Genomic DNA, 8,819 nt, shown 5'->3' with positions numbered 1-8,819 from the left:
GGATAATGTTTTGTGAACTGAAGTTCCTAGAAAAGGTCACACCTGCATTAAGGATAAGTCTCCAAGGCTGACTGATGGATGCAACATTGTGACTACGGAATGCTGTGAAGTTACAGACACAAAGTCAAATGATCTTGGGCTGTCTTCAGCCCCCTTAATAGATATCCATTGCCCACCTCTGAGTCTGACCTAGCATCCTCTCAACTATCAGACTATGACCTTTGAAATGTGCTAACAGACCACTAATCTTCCATCAACTCAACACTAAGAACATGCTCAAATAGCATCCAGGATGCACGGCAGTTTCCCTGCTTGGCTGTGACCCTCCTACCTTCCCACCAATGTGATTAGAAAATGCCTTGGTTTGTGACTTCCTTTTGTTCTGTGACTTTGAAAGTGGGCTGGAGAGATGGCTCAGAAGTTAAGGACACTGGCTACTCTCTCATAGGACTTGGATTCTGTTCCCATCACCCACAGGTGGCTCCCAGCTCCCTAAAACTCTAGTTCTAGGAGATTCCTAGGACTAAAATGATTCCATCTTCTGGTCTCCATGGACACCACCAGGTACACATGTGATGCACAGATACACATGGCAAAACACATTGCACATAAAATAAAATAATTATTATGTAAATAACCAAGGGTAAATCACTGTGATTGCTCAGCTATGAACTAACTCTCTGTCTCTCTCTCTCACTCTCTGGTTTTTGAGTCAAGTTTTCTCTATGTAACAGCTCTCCTGGAACTCACACTGTAGACCAGGCTGACTCAAACTCACAGAAATCCTCCTACCTCTGCCTCCTGAGTGCTGGGATTATAGGTGTGTGCCACCACCACCTGGTGAATTATCTATCTTAACCACCTCCAGTGAGCATCATGGAAGAGTGGGTGGAAAGAATGGAGGATGGTGGAAAGAAGCGCCATGAAATGCTGACTTCGGGACATGACATGGTTGCTGCACATCTACTCAGTCGTGGTTACTGCATAAGACCAAGTCGGTCAAAATTCAAACACAAATGGGGAGGGGGCCTAAGATCCGCCCTTGCCAGAGGAGCTACTGGAAGCTCGTGGCTACTTTGGGAGGGAGAGTCACTCTCCTCTGGCCACTGGCGGGCTGCTCATGCCCCAGTAGGTGGCCAACACCCATGCACATATGGGAAGTACTAATTGGGCTTAGGAATTACTAACAACAAGTTCGCATAAATTCATTCAGGTGGAAACATGTTTTTTAGGACAACTTAAATCCATGTTATTCACATTTGATTTATAATTAAATCTGTCTCATTCCTGTTGTTATGAAAACCATTTTACAGTATATGCCCATGCATGTGCACATGTGTCATATGAATGTTTGTGTGTATGTAATAACAAGCACATTTGTTGTGTATACTATGCATGCAGAATGTATATATAGACATTATTTACATATACACACATCCACCTGTATCACATACAGTCAGTAAACAACTTCTACCTGGCTTGTCATTTATTTACACGTCCTAATTTATTCCTCCTGGGATTTGGTTTAGATGCCAGAATGGTATTATATTGTTTAGACAGCTTGAGCAATTTAACTCAAATTATTTTTTATAATGATGTCATTTAAATAAGCATAAATATAAAGCTAGGTATATAAACTGCTTCTCCTTATGGCTCGTATGCCTCTATAGAAACAAAATAAATTTACAATTCAAATACAAGCAAAACTAGAAAGCCAATAAAATTCAAATTAAGATTGCAAAGGTGACTGATGGTGCCGTTCACTGAAACCAAATCACCTGCCATGTGTGAGAAAGATTCGTGGGTGTGCCTTAGGTCTAATAAATCAACAGTGTCTCTCCTTTAGAGTGGGATGGCCCACCAATTAATTCATCATTATCATTGTCTTTGCTTTGCACTTTTAACAATGGGCTCTTCATTAACTATTCGTCCATTCTTTGTGTGAACCCATCAACTTAAACAGTACAACACAAAACTTATGATTGTAAAAAAACTAATCTGTAAATACAATGACTTTAGAATCTCATAGAGCCCTGGCTCCTGCTTGGTAGAGCCAGCAGGATGTGTACTGTGCTCCAGGGTCCCTTTTGACAGACAGGGAGATGATGCTTCATACCTGAGCTACTTCCAGCCCTTACATCCCACACTTTTCCCTCCTCTGTGTTCTTGAAAGGTACCTAGGGCAGAGGGAAGGCAGTCCTCTATTCTATATACAAGCAACAAGGAAATATGCAAGCACAGAACCTTCAGTCCACCTTCAGCATGAGGTTACGGCCAGGGGGTGCAGACAGCAGCTCCTTGTTGCCTGGTTACAGTTGACTGAAATCCCATCCTGGGCAGGGGGACGGCTCGGTGGTGGGATGGCTCAGTAGTGGGCTGGGGATGGCTCAGTGGGTAAGTATGCTGGTTGTGTGAACCTAGTGACCGAGTTTGACTCCTGGACCCCACCTAAAAAGCCATATATGGCAATGTAGATCTGGAATCTCAGTGCTCCTAGGGAGAGATGGGAGGCAGAGACAGGAGAATTGTCCAGAAGCTCTGGGCCAGTTGGAGTCCATTGTGTGGCTGAAACAAGAGAGACTCTGCTTCAGAACACAGGAGGCAAGCGCTGGCTACCAAACATTGTCTTCTAAACCCCACATGTGTGCTGTGGCGTGAAAACACCTGCACACACACACACACACACACACACACACACACACACACACACACACACACACACCTAAATATATTTTTAATTTCCAAAAGGATGCAGCATGTTTAAGGGGTTTCACAGTCCCCAAGTTCCTGTGAACTGAGCATCTCCGAGACTCCACCCTGAACTATATCTACAGCAAATCAGGAGTCCCCCCAAAACCAACACAGAGCCTCATATGTGTTCTGGAGTAGAACAATAACTTCAGAGCTTCAGCTGAGGTGGCACACGCTTCTCTCTGAAGAGAACATCTCTCTGCCTATTAAAAAAGATGTGGGATTCTCTGAGGAGTGCCTAGCTCAGCTATGCAATGTGTGCTCCACCGAGTCATATGTGTGTAAAGAAGCTGGGTCTCTGTCATCCAGGAATGGGAATGACCATGCTCCACCACCACTCCCACCTGGTGGGATGTGTGGGTTAGTCTGTCCAGGCTGCCAAAACAAGTATCCCAGACTGCGCAGTTTACAGAATAGAACTGCATTGTCCCTCAGTCCAGGAGGCTGAAACCCAAGGCTGAGTTGCAGAAAAGGATGCTCCCCCGCCTGCCCCCTGACCCACACTGCTGTCTTTACAGTGCACGCTCCTCAGCTGCCATAATTCGGTTCCTGTTGTTATGATAAACACCATGACTGAAAGCAACCTGAGGAGGAAAGGGTTTATTGGGCTTACACGGTCAATCACAGTCCATCATCGAAGGAAGTGAGGGCAGGGACTGAAGTAGAGGCCATGGAGGGACGCTGCTTGCTCCCCATAGATAGTGGTCTGCTTTATTACAACCCAGAACCACCTGCCCAGAGGTGGCACTGCCCACAGCGAATGGGGCCCTCCCACATCGATTATTAATTAAGAAAATGCTCCATAGACGTGCCTACAAGCCAATCTGATGGGGGCAATTACCCAATTCATGGTCCCTCTTTCTGAGTGACTCCAGTTTGTGTCAAGTTGACAAATAACTAACCAGCATGCCACCTCTCCTCCCTGCTGGGTCCTCATCTCCTTTGCTTATGACAGCAGCCATCGGATTGGATGAGGGCCACACTGATGACCTCATTCTAGTCAATGGCCTCTTTAAGGACCCTGTCTATACACAGTCACAGTCCAAGGTGCTGGGTGCTAGGACTTCCATGTAGGAATCTGGGGACATGCATCAGTGTCCTGTAGCAGTCAGTAGCATGGCCTCATTACTTATGCAGGGTGGCTACTCTGCAGATCACTCCCAAAATCTTATAGCAGGCTGTCCTGCATGAAATGGTCATTCAGAGCATGACTTCAAGTATCCCAGGCTTCAGAGCAGAGTCGGGTACATCTCAGCAGGTGGGAGCTTGCACAGTGAGTAGTGTGGCTCATAGTCTAAGCACACAGAACAGAAATCTAAGCGTTCCTCTAATTACTGCAGATTAATTAGCACTCTTCTCAGCATTTTGGAGAGGAAAAACCACTTGAGCATAGCATGCATCACTGGTTCCCACCCCTTGACCGGCAGGTGCTGGTGGGAACAGTTCTCAGATAGTGCGCAGTGAGGCCCTGCTCTCTTGAGGTCAGCCAACAGAATCTGGAGGTGCGCAGAGGCCAGGCTTTCTGCCTGTGAAAATATTCACCAGATAGGGAAAAGAAAGCTAAGGCGAGGGGCTTTGATGAGCCGAATTTCCAGGAATGGGTCAGAACATCCAAGAATTCCATAGCTCCTGCTTCTAGCACCTTCCCTACCTCTGCCTCCAGAAAGGAGGAATGGAGCCAGCCTGCACATCAGAACCATCCCCAGGAATCTGTGTGCCTAGAGGTCCTGGCTGGTCAAGTGAGCTTAGTGTCTGTTTTAATTACTGTCGATGACTATGATAAGACACCATGGCCAAGGCCACTTACAGAAAGAAGAGTTTATTTGGGGCTTACAGTTGTGGAGGGCTAGAGTCCATGACTGCCATGGTGGAGAACATGGCAGCTGACAGGCAGGCATAGAGCCAGAGCAGTAGTTGGGAGCTCACATCTTGATCCACAGACATGAGGTCGAGAGAGTTAACTGGGAATCGAGTGGACTTCTGAAATCTGAAAGCCCATACCTAGTGTCACTCTCCTTTCAAAAATGCCACACCCCCTAATTCTTCTGAAAAAACAGTCCCACCAACTGGTGACCAAGCATTCAAACATATGAGTCTATGGGAGACATTCTCATTCAGGCCCACAGTGTTCACTATCAGCTTATGTTGTCATCAGTGACGTCATTAGTCAGGGAGTTATTTTCCCTGGACAGAGGGTCCTTCCTCTGTGATGTGCCCTGAGGACAATTTCCCTGACACTCCTGTATTATTATTTCCCATTTCAGAGCTGTGCTGGGCTTACTCATTGTCAGCCCCCTGAACCTCCCTGAGCTGCTTTCTGGAAAGCAGGTGTCTCCAGCACCAGCTCTCATGAATTCATGGTACATACATGTACTAGGACGTAATCCCCAAAGCCAATTGTTGACAGTATGGACTGGTGTTTAGCTGAGGCCAGAAGGGTGGGATTCCACACTGGAGCTGGTTGGTGGAGATCTGTGTCTATCGCCATGAAAGGATGTGATGGTCCAGCTTGACTTAGCCTCACCTAGGAGACACACAACTGTGAGAGTGTCTCCAGGAAGGTTTAACTGAGGTTAAAAAAAAAAAAAAAAAAAAAAAAAAAAAAAAAAAAAAAAAAAAGCCTATCCTGAACATGTGTGGCATCATCCCAGACTGAATTTAAAAAAAAAAAAAAAAAGAGGAAATGGACACACACACACACACACCCCAATCTCTGCTTCCTGGCTGTGGGTGCAACGCGATCAGCTGCTTCACACTCCTGCCATTGTGACACCCCCACCATGATGGACTGCATGCTCAGACTGTGAGCTGAAGAAAACCTTTCCTCCCTCACTCACTTCTGTCAGGCATTTTGTCTACACCTTTGCCAGGTGGTGCAGCTCAAGCCTCCTCCCAACAGCCAAAACATCCCTCCCACCCCATACCCCACACTCCCACTTCCTGAATACCAGAGATCCATCCCATAATATAGGAAATCTTGGGTTTCCTGTTTCCAGAACTTTGAGACAAATACACTTCTTTTAAATTTCAATTATTTGCCTCTGGTATTTTGTTACAGCCATGAAATATGGACAACGGCATGGGAAAGAAAGGCATGCGGAGAGTAACCACGGGCCCACTGCCTGCGGTGTGTACTGCCTGTGATGAGAGCTGAATGTGGGATCCAGGCTGTACAAAGAATGACAGGAAGTTGGTGTGGTGTTCAAGAAGGTGCATTGACTGTGCATATTTATCTCTGCTCTCCTCCAAGGTAAGCTCAAAGGGATTTTTACACGGTGTCAGGTGTGTTGAGCAAGGTACGACTGTAGACTTAAAGGTGTTCTTTAAGGTGTGAGCACACACAGACGAAGACATCTAGTGAACAGAGTGACAATGGACTTGCTGAACTAGAAGTCTTTAGGGCAGAAGGTTCCAGAGGGAGCCAGACTGGACCAGAGTTCAGACTCCTAGAAGAGGCCCAAAGTCCCCTGCAGCAGATGTTTCTACAGTGGGTAAAATAGAGGTCAGTGCTGAAGTGACAGGACAGTTTCATGGGGACAGTCTCATGACTGCCCTGACCACGTGCCAGCAGTGGGCCGACCTCTTCCCCACTCCAGCTTAGATGGAGAGGTTTGCATGGCAGAGACCAAGGATAAAGCAGTAAACCCCAAACAGTTGTGTGGGGAACCCACGCTACCCCTCTCAGCTGCACGGGGGCGGCTAACTCTGACCCCAGCTACCTGAGGCCTTGCTGGAAGGTCACCAGGCCTTAGGGACTAACCTGCCTTTTCAGATGAGAAATCTCAGCTATAACCAGCTCTGCAGGTGGCCGAAGGAATTTCAGGGCACATTTGCTTCAAATCTTACCTCCCTCTTAAATATGAACACACAAGTACTGTAGAAAGGTCTTGTGATGATGAATCTCGGTAATTAACCTGACACATCTGGGAAGAGAGACGCTCGGTTGAAGAATTGTCTCCATCAGATTGCTATTCTCTTGATTTCTAATTGATGGAGGAGAGCCCAGGCCTCTATGGGCAGTGCCATCCCTGGACAGGTGGGTCTGGGCTGAGTAAGAAAAGTAACTGGGCAATAGCCTGGAGTAAGTCAGTGAGCAGCTCTCCTCCAGGGTCTCTGCTGCAGTGCCTGCCTCCAGCCCCTTCCTGCCTTGAGTTCCTGCCCTGACTTGCCTCAGTGATGGACTGTAACTTGTAAGCTGAAATAAACCATTCCCTCTCCCAATCGCTTTCCGTCATGGTGTTTATCACAACAACAGATGGCAGACACCCCAGCCTGTACTGTAAAAGGAAAACAACAAAGTAAGAAAACACTAGTGAGGACCTCCTCGGAAGACAGAATAATACAGGGAGGTGAGGAGAGCTTTGCCTGTGTAAAATTGATGACAGTCAAGGTAGCAGGGGCTGTATTACATTCCTGAAAGAACAGAATGTTCTCTTTAAGAAACAGCACGTTCAGAGAAGCAGGAAAACACTGAGAAATTAAAGCTATGCAGGAAGCCACAGGAAGATCAAGCTGAGGAAAGTTCATTGAAAGCAAGTCAGAAATACTGAGAGGCAGAAAATCACAGAAGGGGGAATTAGAGGGTCGGTCTGGGAGCCTAATATGCCATGGAAGTTCCAGAAAGGGAGCACAAGGAATCAAGGGGAACAATATCTTCCAGAAATAGGAGGGGGCAGATTTGGGGGGTTTCTGTGAAGGGGAATTCCAAGACCCAGAAAAACTAACAAAACAGATCATACCTGTGATCGCTAATGCTAATCTTAATTGTCAACTTGGCTGGATTTAGATTCAGATGGAAACACCCCTCTGGGCATACCTATGAGGGAGCATCCTGAAAGGACTGACTGAGCAGGAAAGACCTGCGCTGAACATGGGCTGCACCATCCCATGGACTGGAGTCGGGACCAACCACTACAGGAGAAAGCTCCTGAACATCAGCATCTGTCTCCCCGCCTCCTGACTGTGAGTGCAATGTGAGCCGCCGCCTCAAGCTCCTGAGGTCATGCCTGCCCCACCACAAAGGACTGGGTCCCTTCCAACTGTGAGCCAAACAAAAATTCTCCTCCATCAGGTGACTTTGCTGCTCTTCTCGGGAATTTTTGTCACAGCGAAAAGTGGCAAATGCAGCACACAAGACAGGTAGAGTTCCGGAACATTGGGATGAGGAGATGCGAGGATAGAAGCTTCCAGAAGATAAGAGAGCTGTCCAAACACCAGTCATTGATATGACTCTGTATTTCTCTCAGGATTTGACAACAGCTTCAGAGTTCAAAAGGAAGACCTCCAGCCTTGACCCCTCAGCCCAGCTCAGCCAGGAGACACCAGTAGAAGGCAGGATGCTGTCCCTCACACCTGAGAGTTCATGGCCACTTGTGTCCCACAGGTGCATAGGATCTTGTGACTATGAGAAGAGGCCTGGACCCCAGAGGACAGAGTGGTGCCAGGAGTCACAGCCCTATAACTGATCTCAGGAGCAGCCGAGCACATCCCTGCCCCCATGGGGGAGGAAAGAGAAGACCAGGGAGTTCCAGGGAGTTTTGATCAAACTGCACCAAGTGCTAAGTCTGGTGGATAGTCTGGGAGGCATTAAAGAAAGGCACACGCCAACAGAGCAGGTGACAGCCCTGGTCGTTGTTCATTCTACAGAAGCACAGTGTACATCAGGAACGGAAATGTAATCATGGAGCTACTTTGGGGCTCAGCTGTGAATAATAATTACATCATTATGCAAATGCTGAATATTGATCTAACCACAAATTATACTACTGGAAGGAGGGGCAGGAATTCTGTGTGTGTGTGTGTGTGTGTGTGTGTGTGTGTGTGTGTGTGTGTGTCTGAGTATGTGTCCACTTGATTGAGAAACAACATGGAGTAGAATCCTCATCTTCCAGGGGAAGATCCATGGAGATTGAGCTGAAATTAAGAAGGAGAAGCAGAAGCCAGGGCTAGAGAACTTACTGCACAGGAAGGCCTGAGTTCAAATCTCAGTAACCAGGGTGAAAGTCTGGTGACTATAACTCCAGCAGTATAGGAGTGGAGTCGTTGAGGCTTGGTGGCTGAGCCCAGCT

Source organism: Peromyscus leucopus, chromosome 2, assembly GCF_004664715.2.
Source record: "Peromyscus leucopus breed LL Stock chromosome 2, UCI_PerLeu_2.1, whole genome shotgun sequence".
NCBI lineage: Eukaryota > Metazoa > Chordata > Mammalia > Rodentia > Cricetidae > Peromyscus > Peromyscus leucopus.
Note: the sequence above shows the minus strand (reverse complement) of the source record.